The sequence below is a fragment of the Melospiza melodia genome, chromosome 13 (genome assembly GCF_035770615.1).
Source record: "Melospiza melodia melodia isolate bMelMel2 chromosome 13, bMelMel2.pri, whole genome shotgun sequence".
NCBI lineage: Eukaryota > Metazoa > Chordata > Aves > Passeriformes > Passerellidae > Melospiza > Melospiza melodia.
Genome location: NC_086206.1, coordinates 18054932 through 18075297, shown reverse-complemented (window position 1 = coordinate 18075297; position 20366 = coordinate 18054932). Strand labels below are relative to the sequence as shown.

The 20366-nt window shown below is 42.2% G+C and overlaps 1 long non-coding RNA gene across 1 annotated transcript in view; it reads left to right on the top strand.

Annotated features, from left to right (window-relative positions):
• The window catches only part of LOC134424354 (uncharacterized), a 51778-nt gene that overhangs the window by 302 nt on the left and 31110 nt on the right, over positions 1 to 20366 (top strand). The gene's annotated exons all lie outside the window — the stretch shown is intronic.

Genomic DNA, 20366 nt, shown 5'->3' with positions numbered 1-20366 from the left:
TCCATGTTGTGCTCAGAACAGCCCAACAGGGCTAATTTCAAGTACTGAAATTAGCAGACACGGTCGGACGTTGCTGTGTCCAGCACTGAGCAAGGCTCTGGCACAGGGCCTCACGTGTAGCCACAAACCACAGCAGGGATTGACACTGACAATACCAAAAACTCATCCTGTGGTGTTTGGTAGGGTTAGAAAACTACACTTCAGTCTCTTCCACCCCCTGGATTGGTAGGTACAGCTGTAAGAGATATTTTAGAAACAGCTATGTCGTGCCTTAGTACAGCCACTCCTGTTTTCCATAGTTCAGCATGGTATTGGAACTGGCTGATGCACCTGGCTCTGGAAGCAGCCAGGAACAAAAGATCATCCTCAAAGACAAGTGACATGGATGAAGTTTTGATTTATTAGTGATTCATTTTGTGTAGCTTAATGATTGGTTTGTCACTTGCTCTGGGTGTTCTGTAATATTGTAATTATTTATCCAGTGGCACCTTAGACCATGCATGCAATGGACAAAACAATCCACCTCAGCTGTGTCTGTTAATTGAAAACTGCAGCTTTTAATTCTTAACTTTCCTGTAGCTTTCTGAGCTACATATTTGTGTGGCTTATTTAGCTGTGTTTTGGTTTGGTTCATATTCTAACATTCCTGGTAATGAATATATAAAGTACTTTGTGTCTAAGTGGCATTAGTTAGACAGCTGCGGTTACAAACAACCCACATAATCATACTAAATCAATATTAAATGTGTGCTACTGAATAGTTGTCTTTGGGATGCTGATGGTCCCAATTTAATTTAAACTTCATCCCACTAGTGCTCCAAGAAAACCTCAGAGGAAAACAAATCAAAAATCAAATCCCCAAATGAGTAACTCCGAAGGGAATAACAGATCTTTCATAATTGGTCCACAGTGGCTTCATTTAGGTGGATGTACAAGTGTGTGGTGTGTGGCAGCAAACACTCCAAAACCTCTTGGCTGTTCACTGCAAGAGAGGGAACAACTGTGAAGAATGGGTGTCAAGATGCTTTTTTTTGGTGATAAGATCCTTTATTTGAACTAGGAAAATAGAAAAGGCTCATTTGAGTTATGATATTTCATGTGAGGAGAAGGTATAAATACCAGAAGTTTCTTCAGAAAGCCACTTTGTCCTCAGTGTGATGCAGCTGTGCTGCTGTTGGTTCTGTCTGCAGGATGGCCAGGAATAGATGGTGAGGGCTGGAGAGGGGCAGCACCAAGGAAACCTGACACTTTCCTCTGCAGCTGCTTGGTATTCAAAATGGAGACTCTTAAATCATTTGGTTATAACAAGAGCTAGACATTCTCCCTTGGACTTTTTATTTTGTGCTGGGCTTGTGTTCATGGGCTTCTGTTTCTGTTCGTGGGGCTGTGTCCAAGGTGAGGGCAAAAATGATTCAGTTGATCTAAATCTCCTGCTTGGGAAATTGCAAATTATTGCAGGGAATGCATTGAGTGGAAACCAATTCCAGTGTCCAGTACTCACTGGAAATGTTGCAATCTCTTGTTGTTAATTAGGTGTTAAAATGTTTTAGAAGATACTGCATACAGAAGTTGTGTACTAGATGTATTACAGGAGAACAGAAAGTGAAGATACCTGCAAGGGAAGTGAGAATTTTGCCTTTGAACAGAACAGCAGGAGGGGAACCTGGCTGTATGAAAATATGTCTTTTAATAGATTGAATATCTGAGGAAGAACTAGGGACATTAATCATTGGGACTTTTATTTGAGGCTTGATGTAGTTACAGATCATCAGGCCAGTTTTAATGTATTGTGGTGCTGCTAAGGTGAAGTTTCCCTGTTTTCTTACACCAAAAATGGTGCTTCAGTGATGTAGGTCATACCTGGCAAGGATGGGTCAGGTGAACCTGGGTGTCTGCTCTGTCCATTCCTTAGTCGTGTTCCTTCCATCTGTGCTGCTCCACAGGGTGCCCAACAACTCCTGTCTGGTTTGTGCAAGGGAGCTATTGAAGAATGGGAAGAGGAGGTAAAGGCAGAAGTGTTGGATTGTTGAAATTATTAGTAGCATCTCCAGCTAGATTTGGAGTGGTGCTGTGTGTGTGCCTGTGTACCTATACCTGCATGTGTATAAATGTAAAAAATGGAAAGAAAGGAGATTACTCATTTAGCCAACATTTCCAGTTTGGAAGGGTTTTGGTCCTTGTTCTCTCAAGCTGGCTGATGGATCAAAGCCCAGCAGTAACACAACACTACAGCCTTGGTGAGGGTGTTACTTTTATTTGGGGATTTTGATTCACCATATGAAAACTGAAAAAAATACTACCAAAAATCAAGAGTGGAAACAAAATACATGAATCTTTCTGTTGTCTTTTGAGACACTGCAAATAGGCATTTTAATTTAGGTGTGTTTGACTTGGCTTTGACAGTGAGAGAAGCTAAAATAGCTTAGCAGCAGCAAGAAGTTCTGAATTATCATCTGCCTCTGTGCTAACCTGCATTTTAGAATTATTTCAGCTAAGTGCAGAATTATGTTCTGAGTCTTAGCATTCCCAAACAAATCAGATCACTGATGTACTGACAGATGTGAACAGTGTACAAATACAGCAAATAAGAGTTTTGCTATTTTTCAGCCCATGGGAAAGGATGACTGACTAGTAGATTTGCATCTAGACTACACAGATGCTAAGTTTTTTTTCCTTAAATAATTACAATAATTTCTTATAACAAATACCTTTATTTCAATTTCATCAGCAATGAGAAGTAATACAAATTATTTTTGTTGATGCTATAAAATCTTTTAAGTTATTTTGGCTTACTCTTCAAAATTAAATCACCATGTTTCATCTTCATTTGAGCTTTCTGCAGAAGTGGGGATGGATAAATACTTGAGCACAGCCCCTTGGGCTCTGTGGTACATTGCAAAGATCCAGTATTTGGCAGATAAAGCCAAAATCAGCCCAGGGAAGCCTCAAGTCTCTTGAGTCCTTTAGATTTGAGCTAGTGACAGGCTGCTCCAAAAGCCATGGTATAAACAGCTGTGAGCCTAAGTTCAGATTCAGATCTGGTTTCGTTTTACAACTTCCTCTTTTCTTTGTAAGCAGAACCAAAACCATGGTTTCAAGTCTCTTTTGTCCTGGAGATGAGATGCATGGGCTTGAAACTTAACTCCAGATTTGGTGGTTAAGGTTCATGCTAATTGTTTTTTTTTTTCTTTTTGAAATGAAACAAAGTATGAACAACCTCAGCAGCTGGCCAGACAAGCTGCCATTTTACCATACCTAAATTGGGATTCTCAGTCTAAGTGTAAAATTGGCCTTTAGGAAAGGGAAGAGCACAAGGTGCTGCCCTGAGACAGTTGGCAGGTGGCAAACACAGAGAATGTTCCTCCAGAGCTGTGCTGAAGCTGAGTCCTGGAGCGATTGTGTGTTCGTGGTGCTGAGCAGGGAGCTCCCAGCACAGAGAGCAGCTGTACACACACAGAGGGGCTGCAGGAATCCAGCACACACACCAGCCAGTTTCTCCTACAACTGAGTAATAGACAGGCAATTTGTAATTGTTGTTGATTTGCTGCAGAAATTGTCCTCTGCTATCACATTCTTTTCACAGCAGTATTAGGGAGTTCTTTCAGTTAAACATCTTTTGAAATTGGTTTAAAAAATTGTATTCTTCTTAGTTTACAAACAGGCACTGGCACCAGACTAGTGGTTTTGTTTTTTGCATGGTTGTGGGGAATTGTTTAATTCTCCTTTCTGAGTCCTCATTCTCTAGGTCAGCAGCCAGCAGTGAGGAACATCAAGTAAAAATAAAACTCCTATTTTTAGTTCAACTACATAACCGCCTATTTATAATTCTGAAATTTCAGCTACTACCTGGCCCCTTTCAATTCAATGAACCATCTCTTCTCTGTTAGCCCTCATTGCTCTTTTGTCACATCTGCCCCTTTTGATTCTCCTGCAATTATTTTTGTAGGTTTGGGGAAAACCTACAAAAAAGCCCTTTTCCAATGGGGCTTTTAATTCTGCAATTCTGCACAATGCTGAAGTGATCAGTTCAAGTAATTTGACTAGAAATAAGGGCAAGTAGCAGTGAACAGGGGATACTCAAAACTTGACATAATTCATCCTCAAAATTGTAACACCATGAAACTCTTGGAGGGGGGGGTAAAGCAGCTGCAATCATTATGGTGTATCAGTTGATCCAGATAAATATTTTCTTCTGCTTTTAATCTCTCATGACCATGAAAACATGGTACTGCAACTTCGTTTTCCTTAGGATGATTCATGACAGTCATTTTCTTCTTTCCCCCCCTTTTGTTTTGTAATAATTTTAAATAAAATAAATTTTAACACAGGCTAGTGAGAGGGAGACAGAGAAGAGCCCATACACAAACATCTCCTGGCTAGCCAATAAACTGCCCAGGATCTGGAAGTGAAGTGGTTAAAAGTGTGTTGAAAACCTCAGAGTGCAGCTGAAGTCTGGGGTTTTGGCAAGTAAAAGATGGCTCTCAACACAGGGCCTTAGGAAAAATGCATTTGTCCAAAGGCAGATTTTCCCTGCCCGAAGTCTTGGAGATAAGGGGGGAATTGTAACAGGAATAGTTCCAAAATACATTTGTCAGCTCCAAGAGCAAGAAGGAAATGTTGCTGTGCCACTGGGTGAGGTTCTGCTGCCATCAGAGAGTGGGCTTCAAAATGGGGATTTCACTCTGCTTAAACCAAAACTACTGTAGAAAAATTCCCAGTTAGAAGCAGCTTATGAAATCAGATAGACCCTATTATCCACTGGGGACCAGGCACTGAAAACATTTTATTTATTTCCTCCATATGATGCATCTCACTTGAAAGAAATGAAGTGACTTGTAAACCTACAGCTTTTCAACGGGGTTGAGTCATGCTGGAGACTGATGAGAAGTTGGATGGGGGCGGAGGAGGAGGGAAAGTAATTCTGGTAATGTGGAGACCTTGTCATTGTGTGGCAGAGTTGGAGTTTTAAGAGCCATGATTATGCTCGAGCAGAATTTTTGCACGCTGTGTATGATACATGGTGCTGAGCTGTGCTGGAAGCTGGATACACAGATTGAGCAAGTACTGAGCCAGGCACGGGCATGTTGTTGTAGCAGAGGTAGCAAAGTCTGATGGCTGCAAACAGCCATTCTCCAGGAAAATGGGGAGCTGCCTTAAAAGAGCAAAATAATATAAAAGCACAATTTAAACCCCTGAGCAACAAACCCTGTAACCCACAGCATTCAGTGGCAGAGCTACAGAACACTTTATGTAATTAGATTCCAGGTACAAAGAGCTCTGCATTTCACAAAATTTCAGTTATCTTCTGAACAACAACAAAAAGCTATTGTTTCTTCTTGTCCTGTTTCATCTCCTTGTTTGAATATAAATCCAAAGAGAGTTCCTCCTTCTCAGACAGCTCTTTTTTTCTCCTTCTTTAATATGCAGAATAAACAATACAAAGTGGAAATAAGTGAGGTATAAATAAAGGAAAAATATCTATCTTATGAGTGCTCTGTCTCAAAATCTTCTTCTGTATTTGGGTAAAAGAGTCTTTTTGGAGAGAAAGGTGATGGTTGGAATGAGGTTAGGTGGGATAAATGTGTAATTCCATTGTTATATTTAGTATTGCAGTGTCTGTGAGCCAAGAGAAAGGTAGCAGGGTGCAGGTGTGCAAAAGAGGAATATTTGAGGGTTGTCAGTCCCTGCTTGAGGAGAGGCCATATGAGTGAATGGGGTCGACAGAAAGGTGAAAATAGACAATGTGAGAAAGAGATGGAGTGAGAAAAACCCCTTGGAAAATGTCCCCAGGGTGTGAAGGCAGGAGGAGGGAGAACAGGCCACTGAATGGAGCTCTAAAGAGAGGGGCAGGGAGGAAGCCCAGGGTGTAAACTGTACCAAACTGAGGTTTTAGGGAGAGATGGGTAATTTGTGATGTCCCAGATATCAGTGGGGGTGTGCAAGAGATTTGGAGCAGGCAGTGTTGGGTCTGGGATTTACAAAGGTCAGCAGTGATGTTGGTGTTCTAGCAGAAGCTTGAGACTGCATTTCTGTAGACATGAGGGGGAGACTCACAGCAGCTTCCTGAGTGAAGAGATTCCCATTTTTAACCTTCTTTACTTTTAACAAGTTATGATCATTTCATGTCTTGTAACAGACATCCTCCAGCTTTTCATTAAGTGACTAATTCTGCACTTTATAGAGTCATCAATGATGTGTGTTAGATGTGACCATTCCTGGCAGAGCTCCTGGTTCTTTTTCCACAAAGTAACATTTGTTTGCCTTCTACCTAATAACAATCAAAGCAGTGAAGACACTGCTGCAGTATTTTTGAGGTATTTGGAGTGTTTACTGCCACGTAATACATTCACTTCTCATTGCATTCTGCTTTAAAGACAAACACCCACCTCTTTCTTGAACTCCCTTCCTCCATTCACCTTTCACTTTGAGAAGAATCCTTTCCAAAGCAATCAGCTGGATCTGACCCAAGTACAAATATGCTAAATTGTGCCATTGTTCTGTTTTCCTGAAGTATTTTTTCCACTCCCCACCCCCTTGTTTAATGCAAACCCATTTGATCCTGTCCCCGTGGCTTTGTAGTACACAGCACATACATTCAGTGTAGCCTTGCAATTATTTCTGTATATTTGATTTCAGTATCACTTTTTGTAATTTGTTTTCATAAACTTTTAAGCCGTTTCAAACTGGTAAACTTTTCAAAGCTCGTGCTCTCCATGTTTATAGAGCCTGAAGTGGCACCTTGGTATATCTACATCCACACATGCAATTAAACTTCTTCACTTAGAGACTGGTTTAGGACAGGAGAAAAATAGTTTGGAAAACTTGTCATTCATAGACCCCATGGTAATTTCCTCCATTCATGTTAGGGAAGAAGAGTTCATGGAGGCAGTGATGAGTTTAAATATTTTCTCTTAATTAAATGAAAAGCCACTATTGCTGTAGAACATAGAATGTGACCACTGCACACCTGTGCTCTGCCTGCTGTAGATGAAAGGTCCTGAGAAGTAATGACAAAAGTGTGTGAGAACAGTTCACATCCCTGGATCTTTGAGTCTTCAAGGTCACCAGTGCACTGAATGGCATTGAAAGTACTCTCCATAAGCAGAGAGGATTTAGGAATGTAGGATTTAGGATTTAGGATTTAGCTGATGAATGATTTCTTATGGTGATACAACTGTTCAGGCCTGTCTCTTTCTTAGATATTAATGGAACAGATTGGGTTTGTTCCCTGGGAAAAGGCACCAGTGCCTGTCTGTTGGGCTGGATCAACCACAATTATCAAACAAAACTCAAGGTGAAATTCCACCAGGAAGGCAGCTGATCCTCTTTTTCTGGTATGTGAGAGAATTATGACTGGTACAGTGCTTCAGATTTGCCTTAAATGTCTTGATTTTTTTTTTTATTAATATGCAAAAAATCACTAAGATACATGAGAAATACAGATTCCTTTTGATATTTGAATATGTATGAGAAAGAGAAGGCTATTGTAGGGGACATCTTCATATAAGAGAGTCTTATTCACAGGAAATTGGGAGCACAGTTCAGAGAATATATTTAAGAATGCAGCATTGAAACAGCCAGCAGAGGATGTGTGATGAGAGAGTGCTGCACTCATAATAAATAGAAATACAATGCTACTGCAGCCAGTCATGACATGGAAAACAGTATGGAACTGTCTTCCACTGAGATGGAGATGATGAAGCAGAGATAAAATAGGATTTAAGCCTGAGATACAAACTGTGCCTTCAGAATCCAGAGGTTGTTCATTAAGTATCTTGGGTACTGAGAGCCTTTGAGATACTGTCTCTTCCTTGAATGGTTTAGTAAAAATTATTACCAAATTATTGCAGAGAAAACTATTCTTCTTATTTTGTCTTTAAATGAGCAATCTCAAAAATTATTTCCTGTCCTAGATGGAAAATGACTAATTTTTATTCAATGCTATTCTATAAAGAATAAATTAAGAAGAATGTTGATAGAATTTTATGGTTTGCTAGCACATAATTTAAAGTACTGTTTTAGTGTGCATCCTCCAGGTTTTCAGTTCTAAATCTGGTATTCCTGAATAGACCTGTTTTTCTGGAAATCTGAATGATTGCTGGAATTTGGCAAGAGCAATTGTGTAATCCCATTTTGCAAACTAGATGGTAAAAAAGTTATTTTGTGGAAGACAAAGCAGAGTATGAGTTTGTTTCAGAAAGGCTTTCTTTCTGCCACTCAATATCATATTTGTATAAAAATAGCAAAATATCCTGAAGAGAGGTGTGCATAAACCTTTGGGCACATACAGAAGACCTGGTTTTCATCTGGGGCTCCATATAGAGGACTGGGAATCCCAAGGTCATTAAAATACCACAGGAACTCTGCCTTTGAATATCAGTTTGGCTCCTCTAGAGCCAGAAAAAGAAGAAAGATGAGCAGGCAGGACTTGCAAAAGTTTGATCCTCCAGTCTGTGTGTGATGGTTTAAACACCAAGTTCTTCGCTGGCACATTCTTGCCCCTTCAGCTGAAATGAGGCTTGGGAGAGCTGCAGACTGCTCTGGGATTCCTGCTCTGCTCTCCAGGACCTTTTATCACCTTCCTTTGTTTCCTGGCTTCTTCTCCCTTTTGGGAGGAAAGAATCCCCTGAATTCATACTGTGGATTTCTGCTTCCACATGGAGATTCTGTGTGCTTGAGCTCATGTTTCTAAGGGAGTAAACTTGAACAAGAAGGAAGCAAAGACTTATGTATCCCTCTTGTGTCAAAGGCTCAGTCATTAAAATGCACTTAGAAAATTTTCTGTGTGGAGAATATTGTGATATTGTGAAGCAAGAATATTTCTTACATGGCTGAATTGAATTATGGACTTAAAGGGTAGAAACCCACTTAACTAGAAAAACTTCCAGTTGGTTAAAATAGAATATTTTTCCCCTTAAGAGTAGTTTTGAATCTGGTCTGTTCAGCAGATCCTTTTTTTTGGCATTAATTCATGTTTTGTGTATGTGTAAGTAGGACTTGTCTGTTCTGGTGTTGGATGTCCCAGGCTCTGAAGGTTCTCTCTTCAGTGGAGAAACAGAGAAAAGCAATAAAATTATCAGGTATGTCTCTCCTTTAATTCAGCTCTGGAAAATCTGACTTGTTCCATCAGTCTGAGTGACAGCTTTGGACAAGAAATGATCATGTTTATTTTACTCACAGTCATCTTCCTCATTGTTAAAGGACAGGCAAGGAGATATTGTTTCACTGCTGGTAATGTTCATGGCAGCATAGAAAATTAGCTTTGGGTAGGTGTATTTCTGAAATGAATGTTTTTCAGCCCCTGACAGGGATTGGAATCTATTTGCTGTTATAGGTTTAGTTGCTAGTTAACATATTTTTGTGTTTTATTCCTGGGACCTGTTTCACAGATGTCTGTGGCTCATCAACAAGTGCTCTGTGCATGTTTTGCATGGTAAAATTTGGTACAAAAATTAGGCTTCTCTACAAACTCCCATTTGTTGTGGGGTTTTTTTGGTTTGAAATGAGAACAGAGTCATGGTTCTAATAGTTGTTTTCCTGTTTGCAAATGGTTAAAATTAATTTATTCTACACAGAAATAGAATTAAAACAGATAGAAATCCTCTTCATTATTCCTCCTGTTGAGTTCTCTATTAATGATGGCACATTAAGAAAAGGAGGAATGTGCTATTCATTGTTTCTTTCCTGTTAACATAAAGCAGTTATTCTTGACTGGAATTTTGAAAAAGCAGTGACATTTCTGGGGAATAATTCCTGAAAATCTAATTTTCATGCAGTCTCCTGAATTTTCTAAACTCACTTCATTTTGGCCCTCTCTGCGTTTTTTTGGTTTGATTTGGTTTTGTTTTGTTGTTGTTTCTCCATTACTGTGTATAAACATAAATAAACGCAAATCAGGGTAGTAAGTACTGTTTGATATGGATATGTGCAATAGAAAACTTTCTCTGTTGCCTGACCCTTTAAGGATTATATCCCACTGCTGATGTTGTCACTAAAGATTTGGAGAGCAATGTGATCCATTTTGGTTTTCAAGCAGTGAGCTGTGAGATTCCCCCTTGCTGCTTTTCTTCTGGCTAGGACTCCTTTTTTAGACAACCACAATTCCTTGTGAAGGAGAGTTTTTACATTCCCCTCCAGTGTGTGCACATTTTACAGGTTTATGAACCTTCCAGACAGACAGAACTTTTCCAGAGCAATGGAGCACACGGTGTGGAACAGCAGAGCCATCCTGTGTAAGCTGCCTTTTCTAGGAATGAACTCTAAGGAGTGTTGGCTCTTTTGTCCTGGCTGTTTGTGTTGGTGCTGTTGCCTCTGTCAGTGATCCAGTATTGATCAGAGCAGCCATGGAGGCACATGAGGTGGTCAGTGTAAAGTGCTGAGGGCTCAGTGTGTGTGGCTGTGGCTGTGTCACATTGTCAGTGCTGAGGGCACAGTGTGTGTGGCTGTGTCACTGCTGTCAGTGCTGAGGGCACAGTGTGTGGCTGTGTCACTGCTGTCAGTGCTGAGGGCTCAGTGTGTGTGGCTGTGTCACATTGTCAGTGCTGAGGGCTCAGTGTGTGTGGCTATGGCTGTGTCACTGCTGTCAGTGCTGAGGGCACAGTGTGTGTGGCTGTGGTTGTGTCAGTGCTGTCAGTGCTGAGGGCACAGTGTGTGGCTGTGGCTGTGTCACATTATCAGTGCTGAGGGCACAGTGTGTGTGGCTGTGTCACTGCTGTCAGTGCTGAGGGCACAGTGTGTGTGGCTGTGTCACTGCTGTCAGTGCTGAGGGCACAGTGTGTGTGGCTGTGGTTGTGTCAGTGCTGTCAGTGCTGAGGGCACAGTGTGTGGCTGTGGCTGTGTCACATTATCAGTGCTGAGGGCACAGTGTGTGTGGCTGTGTCACTGCTGTCAGTGCTGAGGGCACAGTGTGTGTGGCTGTGTCACTGCTGTCAGTGCTGAGGGCACAGTGTGTGGCTGTGGCTGTGTCACATTGTCAGTGCTGAGGGCTCAGTGTGTGTGGCTGTGTCACTGCTGTCAGTGCTGAGGGCACAGTGTGTGTGGCTGTGTCACTGCTGTCAGTGCTGAGGGCACAGTGTGTGGCTGTGGCTGTGTCACTGCTGTCAGTGCTGAGGGCACAGTGTGTGTGGCTGTGGCTGTGTCACTGCTGTCAGTGCTGAGGGCACAGTGTGTGGCTGTGCCTGTGTCACTGCTGTCAGTGCTGAGGGCTCAGTGTGTGTGGCTGTGTCACTGCTGTCAGTGCTGAGGGCACAGTGTGTGTGGCTGTGGCTGTGTCACATTGTCAGTGCTGAGGGCACAGTGTGTGGCTGTGGCTGTGTCACATTGTCAGTGCTGAGGGCTCAGTGTGTGTGGCTGTGGCTGTGTCACTGCTGTCAGTGCTGAGGGCACAGTGTGTGTGGCTGTGTCACTGCTGTCAGTGCTGTCAGTGCTGAGGGCTCAGTGTGTGGCTGTGGCTGTGTCACTGCTGTCAGTGCTGTCAGTGCTGAGGGCTCAGTGTGTGCCTGTGGTTCTCCTCCATGCCAGGCTCTCCTCTGACACTTCCAGACCCCTGGGACACCAGGCTGGGGAAGCTGTTTTCCTTGGGTACTTGTGCATCCTACCTCATTTTCTCCCTACTTTTCCCTGTGCTGGCAGTGATTCCAGAGGCAACAAAGTAGCTCATTGGCAATCATCCAGGAGGTATTGCTTTGTTTTCTTTATTAAACTGTGAGTTTAACAGACAGAGACAGGAATGGGCTTAGCTGTAGTAAGTTAGAACAGCCTAGAGGGCTTTCTGTGCTACCCCAGCAGTCTCCTGTGTACCACTGGTAATGTCCCTCCTGCAGTGTAAATCTCTGGGTAACTCAGCACACCTTTTATTTAGCTGAGTATAAATAAACAGCAGGATACTTGAAAGAAATAACACTCCAGAGAAAACACAATCCTAGTGCAATTAGAGCATTTCTATTTAGATAATTGCTCACAGAAATTATAAGCTTGGATCTAATCCTCAAAGGATACAGAAAATTGGCAGTTCCAGGATTATCTGCTTCTTTCACTCTTTTTTCCCCTTAATGCATTAATATCTTTCTTTCTCAAACCCTAAATGCTGAATTTTGGCCTTTTTTCCTACTATACTGAGAGTGATACTGCAAATGACAAAATAGCAAAGGATGCCCTAGAGATAATCTAATTTTTGAGAGAATCTGTGTAGTGAGAGAAGTGATAACAAGCATGGTAATTTACTGCTGCTTGAAAGAAAAACATGACCTCATGCAGTTACAGAGGGGCTTGCCCTAATTATGGGTGCAGACAAGTTGGTCCCTGGGGTGTTGGTGAGACAAGCAGTAATCTCCACAAACAAGTATTTACCTCAATGAGACTGCTCTCTCCTGTGCTTCCTTTACAGGAGTAGGCTTTTTGTGAATATTTTTTTCCATTTCTAAGAGCTGTAGCTTGGTGCTCAGGTGAGGAGGGAGAATCAGGGTTCTGTTCCTGACTGTCCTGTTATCTTGGGCTGTGAGTTTAGGCAGGTCAACCCATCCCTTTGCTTTACTCATGTCTGCAGAGTGGGGATTACCAGCCATGGGTAGAGTGCTTGGAGTTACTTCCCAGGCTTTAGTTTGGTTTCTTTGTTTTCTCTATTGATATTTTTTAATCCTTAAATTTTCTGAGACTGAGACCCTTAAAAGCTGGAAAATTTGGAGTACAAAGAGAATTCCCTGTTACACTACTCAGCAGAATGCTCCAAAAGAATAGAGCTTTGGCCAGAAACAAATATATAAAATACTGATGTATAAAACAAATTACTCCTGTAATCCAGGTCACCCCTTTGTTCAGTTGTGTTTTCTTAAATATCTCCTCAATCTTCTGTTTTCAATGCATTCTGTGAGACATATTTGTACTTGCAGTTTATAGAAACATTTGCTGCTTTGAACACCTGCCAAAAAGTAGATTTCTAAAGGATGAAACTGAATAAAGATCTTAGTTTATGTTGCAGTTCATCAGATAAAATCAGAAGTTTTTAAAAATAAAACTTCAACAGATTAATTGCTGAAAAATGATTGAATTAATTGATAAAGCAAAATGTGAAGTTAGTTAAGATGTGTGTGAAATACTCTTACTGGTATTGGAAACTGGCTTGGTATTTATACAAGAAGGTTCCAGATCAGCAAAATAATATCTTGTGTATGAGTTGGAAATACTTATTGGCTAGAGGGGTGAAATATGCCTTGAAGTAATTTGTTCTGTATGCCATTTTTTCCCTGCATTTTCCAGTGCTCAGATTTTTTTTCACAAATATATGAAAAAATGGGTAGGTATCCATATGCAGTTTCTGTGCTTGAGGCCTCTTCCCCAGCTCTTTAACATTTAAGGGAAGGGAAAAGTGTGGGAGTGAAAGTACGGGGGCAGATTGAGAAGGCACTCTCTAAATGGTATGGGATTGTGTCATTCTCCCTCATAATTTACATCCTCAAACCATCATTTACTTCTTAATCCTACTTTGAATAATGAATATTCATCTAATCTGTTCTTGGTTCTCCGTGTAACTCCCATTGCTGAGGAACACCTTCCCACAGCCACAGAAAGTCACTCTGGATTTCCCCTCTCAGCACTGCTGTGACTGGGGCTGGCAGGGGCTGCTCTGGCAGGTCTGGGGCAGGAGGAGGAGCTGGAGCTGCTGGAGGGAGCTGGGGTAGATCTGTTCCATCCCCAGAGTGAATCAAACCCCATACAGGCTGAGCCTCTGCCTCACTGACTGGGTTTATTGGTTCAGAACTGGTAAAATACAGGGACAGTCTGCTCCCAGTCCTCCCCATTCACTGTGGCACTCCCAAATGGGTGCAGAGGAAAAGCCACAACAATTGAGGATTCTTCTGAGCTGAGGAAATGCTTGTTGACAAATTTCCTTGATTTTAGTTTTGAATCATACTGTTAGATCAGGGCACAACAGACTTAATGGCTGATGAAGTCATCCACATTCTCCTTTGTTTCTTGTGGTCAGCTGAATGTTCACTTGTGTTGCTGCAGGACACAAGTTTATGAAGTTGATGTGTTGTTATCAAAGCCTTTTAGTGTGGCCATTATACACCTCTTTTTTTCCTCCTCTTTAGCAGTCAGCCATCTGCAAGAGCTTTTTGTTGTATCCAAATGGTTGTGAGAGGATTCAGTGAGGGTATAAACAATGACAGAGCTGGTTTCATTAGCAAAGGCCATGCAGAATCAGTGTCCAGGTCTGATTTCTTCCTTCTTAAACTTGTATCTCTGTGATTCACATTGAAGTGCTTAACTTCTGATTTACTTGAGCTCACGTAAAAATAGATAGAGGTCCACACACTGGCACTATTCATGTTGATGGGAAACCATTTATATTGCTGCCAAATTGTTGGGGTGTTTTATTACAGTGGCTGTGAATAAAAACCAGAGTAAATTTTGAATTTCACTACCTATTATGTGAGAGAAACTGAGCTGTCTTGTAGGAGCAGCCCTAAACTAATTCACAGCATCATTTATCTTCTTTGTTTTCTGCAGAGATTGACTGAACTTTTTAATACACATAGTTTTATATGGGCACTGATTATAAAATATTGTTACATTTCTCACTGTTAAAACACTTCTCAATGATTATGTAGTGTTTGTCCCAGAGAGGAAAACAGCAGAAGGGCTCCCATGAAAATTTTTATTCCTGTTGCTTCACAAAGAATATTGAAAAAAATTCTCCTGTATGTAAGCCTTGGCTGTGAAATTTCCACTTTTCTGTGGGGAGTATATAGCAGATGAAGCAGGCATTCTCAGGGGGAATTACACCTCATTACTTGGGAAAGTTAATTGGTACTGCAAACCCCACAGAAGCATCTTACAAGATACCTGAGCTGTCCACAATGACCTCATTTTCTAGCCTTCAAAAGGAAAAACCAGAAAGCTCTGTGCACTTAAATATTATAAATGTAACTAGGATGGTGCTATACGGTGCTGAAGTGAGTGATCCCACTTGGGGCAGTGCTGAGTGCTGGCAGGGATCACATTCCCTGTTCTCCTCGTGCTCCATGGCTGCTCTGCCAGGCAGCTTGCACACGGAATCTCCTTGGGGCAGGGTCCCTGCACGGGATTGAGGAGCACGTGCTGGACATTGCATGGGGTGTTCAGGGAGGGAGTTACCACCAAAACCAGCTGCAGGCTTCTCTGTGTCATCAGAGTCCTGTGAATTCATGGCAAGGACAGCGGGGCTGGAAGACAGTGACCTGCCTGTATGGAACATATTACAGAAGGTGTGAGTCAGAGGAACTCAGACACACCAGCATCCTCTGCCACATCACAGAACAGGCTGCCTAATACTGAAAACAATGCACCATTTGCATTGTTTTTTCCATTTGCATAGGCTTTTCTGAAATACTTTTACTTTGAATCTCCTTTAATGCATATACTGATCTTGTTACAGGAACAAACAGAGGCCTTTTATTTCTGTGTGTCTGTGAGGAAGCTCCCCATGTCTGTTCAGTGTCCCAGGTCAATGGATGTTAAAACTGATGCTGACAATATCCTGTCATCACCAGTTCTCTGGAACTCACCACAATGTTGAGTGTTTCTTACAGTACTGCATTCTAGAGAGTGTAAAATTACCAGTGCAGGAAAGGGGCTGGATTCCGTGTGAAAATAAAGGCAAGATTGTATTAAAATAACTCAACATTTACAGCAGCAGAGGCTTCTCAGCATTCACTGCTGTAGCCATTGTTGCCTCTTAGAGACAAGTGGCTATTTCACACCTGGGAAGTCTGTATCATCCCTCAAGGTTTTTATGGTTTTTCTTACTGCCAGTGGTTAGCGCACATCGATACCTAAAGCTGTTCTGAAAATACCCTTGTTCAAACTGTTCAATCAGGAGAATAACTGCTGATTTAGGTACTTCAGACAGGTTTTGGGATACAGGAGATGCTTTTGTGTGAAAGCAGTTTCAGGAAAGTGCCATTCTCTGCCCTGAGTTGTGGCTCCAGCACTGCTTGCTTTGTACCTGTGCAAAGTACAGGCAGAATGTCACTAAATCCAAAGGGCTGCTGCTTCCACAGGGACAGATCCATTGAGGAGGGATTGTTCCTTGCCTCCACCTCTGCTTTGCATTGCCTCTTTGTATGCTCTCCATGGTCACATAAGCAGCTGTGTAATTCCTAGATCCACACTGCAGCTGTTTCTGCCTTTATGTCATTTCATCTGCTTCAGAGGTTTCTGTACCAGAAAATGAAGCTTGTTTTTCTGAGCTACAGGGACAGTTTGGTGACCTCAGAAACTTTTCTTTGTCAGAGGTTTCTGTATTGCAGTAGAAGCCATGTGAGCATTCCATGGGAAATTCTTCCTAGAGGTGTTAATCCACCTTCACTGGAGGGCACAGTCCTGGTGGATATTGATGAGAAGGTAGAGATGGGTGTAGACTTCAGCTGAATCTGGCTAAGATGTCTGTCTTTGATTTCCAGTAGTTTGTGGACAGGGGGCCATCTTCCAGCCCTGCAACCTATTTCTGTCAAGTTAGAGACCTCTTCTACAGCTTTTTCTTGTGCCATGTTAGATTGAAACATTTGGGGCAGTGCTTGCTAAGCGTGTCTGAGGAGATGGTGGTGCTGGCATGGTGTTGAAGGATGCAAATTCCTTCTAGACATTTGTGTGTTTACAAGGTTTGTGATATCAAGCCTGTGTATGCAGATGTAGCCTGTGTTGGTTCATACCAACAAAAAATGTAGCCCATAATCCTGGAGAAGCAGGAAAAACAGATCACAGTGAGGATACAGAGGCTTTCAGTGGTTTTTCTCCCTTGCACCACTTGGGTCAGGCTCTTTCTTCTCTGCTGGTGTCTATTGTTGCTGTTCTTTGAGACAGTAGAGTGTTTTGGTGTTAAAATATAAGGCCAGGATCATCCAGAATAGGAAAAGAGGTAATGTTATATTCCAGCAATAATAAGAGGGCTGGATGAGCTAAAGAAATGAAATGCTGTGTCACCTTAGCGAGTCTCATCTTCCCTCCTCTCAGCTTGCACTGACACTCACAGCTGAGGTATAAAGGCTGCAGGGCAGGTTATCCATTGGGAAATGTGAAATACCAGCTCAGGGGCGAAGAGCCAATGTTGTGCAGGGGGTCTCTGCCATGAGGCTTCGATATTTTCTTTGCCCCAGCACCTAAACCAGCTTGTGGTGGGAGAGCTGAGCTTGAGCTGGAGTTCTGTGCTTTGAGGGCCACAGATCAATCCACCAATGTTGGTGACAAAGGAGGAGCTGACTCTGGGCTGTCACTCCCATCTGGCAGCCGAGGTCAGGGAGGGTTCCTTGTGGGGGAGGGACGGTTCGTTCTGTGGAAGCGCAGCCCAGGGGGGCTGGCAGCGGTGCTGACGCTGACTTGAGCCGCTGCACCGCTGTCTCCTCACAGCCACTCTGAGGCACTTTGGCTTCCTTGTTCCCCTCGCTGCCTCTGTGCAGCGCTGGGCTCGCTTTGAAGAGCTGGGCAGTGCAGGAGGAAATGCGCACACGCGCACGTAAGCACGAACACACACGGGGAAATCAGGAGGAGTCAGCAAAACAAGGAAGAGTCCCCAGCCAAAAGTCATAGCAGAGAGGAAAGAGAACCATCTTGAGGAAGTCTCATTAGAGGTCCTTTTTGAATCAAATATATGTTTTAGTGACAAACCCACCCAAAGGCTTACTTATCTCACAACAAAGAGACGGAAAAGGGGAGGATTCTGGATGGTGCTTTTATGGACAAAGCAGGCAGTATTTGGATGAAGTAGACCTTTATTGTTTTGACAATAAAATAGTGCTTAAAGCCATATTTGGTTTAGTGCTCTTCACTGCAGTATTAAAATGCCCCTACCTTCTGCCCTGAGGAGCTTACAGTTGTATAGGCCAGGCAGAGGAACAAGGAAGTGTGTGAAATTATGAGGACTTACTGTCATTTTTGAAACAGATGGAATAGATCAATAATTTTCAAGACTGTCTATGGTAGCGATTTTTTGAGGGAGGATGTTGTTTAAAGGGGCTACTTCCATCAGGGCCAAAGAGAACATTGTTCCAGGGCACTGCATTTGAGAAGTGCCTCAGCTGCCAGAGATACCTGTTGTATTTAGTCTCTGTTATTGTCAGTGAGCTCAAGCAGACTGATCCTCAGGGATCTGTTCTGCTCTTGTCCTCTGGATGTTATTGATCCTGCTGCAGTGCTACTTGTACTTGCTCTTTTGAGGTATTATTTGGCTGAATAATGCACTTCTGGCTTAATACTAATATTTTGGCACTTAAAACATTTTAGCTAGCCAGCTTTCAAGGAAGGAGAACAAGCTGATGTTTCTGGAATTGAGTACTTGGAGTTAGGATATAGAGTTAAGCTGTTCTGGGTATATGTCTCAGGAGGAAAGATTAATGTTTGTGCTGGAATGAGAAGAGCTTGGGCTCCAGGTATGGAAGGAAGGGACTGTGAGTAACCCTCAGTGCTTTATTTGCTACTTGAATTCACCTCAGCTGTACCTCAGCTGTGTGAGGGGACCGGGATGGGCTGTATGGGGGGCTCAGCTCCAGCTGCCATTTCAGTGTGGAAGGGATGAGACATCTCTCCTTGGTTCACATCACTGTTATGTCCAACCTGGTGTTTTTGCCATGGGTTACAAACACGATTACTCAGGCCTTACCTTCTGCAAGAAAAGCTCATATTTGAGTTCTGTGCAGGGCAGTTTAGTGAATGGGTTCAGTTTGTCACTGCAAGATTTTTACTTATTTCTTTAAAACATGTTAGTTATGACCAACACTGCTGGTGAGGGTTATCTATGCAGTGGGCAGGAGAAACTGGAGAGTCCAGAAAGTTTTGGTCCGAGTTTGTTGCCATTGTGTTACAGGAGTGCACTTGCCATAGCTGAGGTGTAATTAGCTTTTAGGTTAATAATTTAAGGCTTTTGCATTACCTTCCCTAAAATCCACAACAGTTCTTCCTTTTGTTTTCCCCTTGCCCCACATTAGACACTGAACATCAAAAAAATGCACTTATGTGCAGAACACACTTGCCCTGTTATTTCTCTCCTTTTTTTTTTTTTTTTTAACCAAGCAAGCACTTGAACTCAGACAAAAAATTAAATGCAGGGCAAATGCTGTAGTTATTATTTGCGTAAGCAATAAGTATAATTTTGAATTTAACAGCCTTATCTGTTGTACTCCAAAGCAGAGAAACTACATCTTTTCTACTCTGACAGAAGCAAGAGTAAAGGTTAAAACATCATTTCTCAGGTTCTGTAAACCAAACTGACTGATGTGCTGTCTGTTGAAATACACATTGCTTCAAAATTGATGTTGCTGTTAGTTTTTATATGTCTAAACTTTCAGTGATTTGTCTTCCTCAAAGACAGAAAAAAGAGGTGGAGGGAAGAGATTCCTAACATCTGCCCATAATTTTTATTGCTTTTAATAAAAAGAGGATTCTTTTTATTCTGTATTTCAAATCTTTCTTGATCAAACCCATGCCATTCTCTGAACTGCTTCTCAAGAAGGACAAATAGTGTTTAGCCTTAAAGCAAGAATTAAACAGCTTGCCCTAAAGTATTACCTTGTCATGAGAAGGATTGAAGATTGTGATTCTAAAGGAGAGGGAGACCTAGGATACTTTAGACCTGTCTTGCAGTATATTTAGTTTACACTTTGCTGGCCCATTCTGTGTTTTATCTGCTAAAGAGGAAACATTATGTTTCTCATTAAGTGAAATAAATTAACCTTCCTTCTCCCATTTGTGTACTGGAGATAAAGCCATGGCTTGCTGGTTACTTTAGTTCAGAAGACACAAAGCTGGCAACTGAAGAAGGCTTTCCTACTTTCCCCCTTCTGCTTTTTCTCCTGTTCAATAAAAAAATCATTATTTGTCTATTTAGCATCCTGTGATGCCTGAAGGGGTCAGTTAAGTGCTGTTGCAGGGGGAAGGGCAGGGGGTGCATTGCCAGCTTTCATTGGCATCTTTCTAACACTATTAAGAGGCAGATCTGTGCTAATCTGCTTTGTTTTGGCTGCAGTGGTTTTGGTTCTGGTTAGAGGGGACAGCTGGGAGCTGCTCTGGAGGGGCAGAAACCTCTGCAGCTGATGGTGATGAACAGCTGGGGATAAACCTTTTCCACCAGGGCAGTCCTCACAAGGTGGCTGTTTGTTCACCCCCCAGATCCTTCTCTGCAGGGCTGAAGGAAGGGTCTGCTGAAGGAGAGGTCTGCAAACCCTTGGGTACTCACTGGGTGTGGGAAGCTCTCCATGTTCATTTCCCAATCTCTCTTTTCTTTCCAATATTATTAGTTCATTGGAATACAGAACCCAAGGAAGTCTTGCTATGAAATATCTCAGGAAAACACACTTGAACATACTGCCAGTTAAAGGATTGGCACAGATCCTTCT